This window comes from Jaculus jaculus, chromosome 2 (assembly GCF_020740685.1).
Source record: "Jaculus jaculus isolate mJacJac1 chromosome 2, mJacJac1.mat.Y.cur, whole genome shotgun sequence".
NCBI lineage: Eukaryota > Metazoa > Chordata > Mammalia > Rodentia > Dipodidae > Jaculus > Jaculus jaculus.
Genome location: NC_059103.1, coordinates 164703001 through 164705000, shown reverse-complemented (window position 1 = coordinate 164705000; position 2000 = coordinate 164703001). Strand labels below are relative to the sequence as shown.

General features: G+C 46.8%; 1 pseudogene; it reads left to right on the top strand.

Moving 5' to 3' along the window:
- The first annotated feature begins 808 nt into the window (after nt 1–808).
- LOC123458703 lies at nt 809–1437 on the top strand (annotated as a pseudogene).
- Nucleotides 1438–2000: the final 563 nt, after the last annotated feature.

Sequence of the window (2000 nt, the reverse complement as noted above, 5' to 3'; positions counted from 1 at the left end):
AAATAAATAAAATAAAATAATAAATAATAAAGGTGTGAGCCACCATGCCCTGTAAAAAAATGATAAGAAATCCTGCCTCAAAACAAGATGGAAGAGGCAACATCTGACATTGTCTTCTGACCTCCACATGCCTGATGTGGCATGCACACCCCTGCACTCACACACAGGACATGCATTTGCACACGTGGCATGCACTCACACGTGAGTTGGAGTTAAGGACATGCTCTTCATACAGAACTAATTAAGCCAATATAATCATTATGTCCATCAAAGCACTCTGCACGCATTAATTATTGAACATGCACTAATCACTGCCATTATTTCAAGTCATTACTTGTTGTCATCTCTGAATTCTGTTCCTTATTTGTGCACTTGAAAGACTTCATTCTGAACTCATAGTACCTCTCAGACACTACACGAAAAATACTAACCAAATGAGCTAGTTTCTACTTTCTTAGTCCCAGTGACTGTAAATCAAGTCTCACTCATTCTGTACTTGGAAACTCATATAAGAGGAAAAGTCCTGTAGTGGATTCAAGCAGGAATAAGAAATGGAAATAAATGTGTTCTCATTAACCTTGAAAGGGGAAACATACTTATTCAATCTATTGGTTAATGACCAGAGAGAAAGTGCCACCAGCCAAGAGAACAGATTTTCAGACTACTAAATTACCCAGGTTAATCAAGAAGAAAGATGGCCACAAGGGGAACTGAAACAGTCAAGACATTAAGAGACATATTCAGTACAGCAATGAACACACCAGGTCACTGTCAAGAATAATATAAAAATGGAGACCCGCGTGGAAGTGAAGTAGCGTCCATCATGCTCCGCTGTGAGGCTTGCCTGCGCCAAGAATACCTGTATCGCAAGGCCCGCAAGGATGCGCAGCGCACTGCCCAAGAGAAGAAGGAGAAAGTCAGGCGCGCGCTGGAAGGAAATCACCTGATTCCCACTGAGTTACGGCGGGAGGCTCTGGCCTTACAAGGGTCCCTGGAGTTCGATGATGCGGGTGGTGAAGGTGTGACCAGTCACGTAGATGATGAGTATCGTTGGGCAGGGGTGGAGGATCCTAAGATCATGATCACTACCTCCCGAGACCCCAGTTCTCGTCTGAAGATGTTTGCAAAGGAACTGAAGCTAGTGTTCCCAGGCGCCCAGCGCATGAACCGAGGGCGGCATGAGTTCAAGAGCTAGTGCGAGCCTGCAAAGCGAACGGGGTCACTGACCTCTTGGTTGTCCACGAGCACCGAGGCACACCAGTGGGACTCACTGTCAGCCATCTGCACAGGGAGATGGGAGCCCAGGGAAGGTTAAGCAAGCGTGCCTATTGGACTTCAGGAGGGCTTTATGGGAAAAGGACAACTGGGAAGAGGAAAGCCAGTCATTTCCAGGTGAGGAGCAGCGAACAGCACACAGGAGTAGGAGTGAGCATCTGAAAGACACAAGATAACACACAGCCAGGTAGGTTCAGGACAAGGGGCAGCTACAAATGCCTGGCAGAGTTTAGGGAGCATTAACTTCCTGGTCATGAGCGTTACTGACACACGACTCATGTGTGTGCTGGATAGCCTCTGACAGGGGTCCTAGAGAGCGCCCCAGCTTGTGAAATTCACATCTCCCCTCTATGGGCTGGAGTCTGTGACCTGTCTCATACAGAAAATATAGCAAAAATGACAGAATGTCACGCCCATGCCGAAATTACTAATAACCATGACTTGCATCTTGCAAATCATCTTTCTCTGCGTGTATTTCCAAGTGACAGAGAGGTCACATGGCAAAAAGCTAAGAACAGCTCACAGCCAGTAAGAAACGAAGGGTTACTCCTTATCTCAATAGCTGCTGGAGAACCGAACAAATCCTGTCAACAAGAGTGAGCCTGCAAGTGTGTCGGTTAAATCTGCAAAGGCCACCTCAAACCTTAAGCACAACCTGTAAATTGTCTGCCCAGGACTCAGCTAAGCCCTGCTAGATTCCTGGCTGCCAGCAGGTGCCCTTCAGG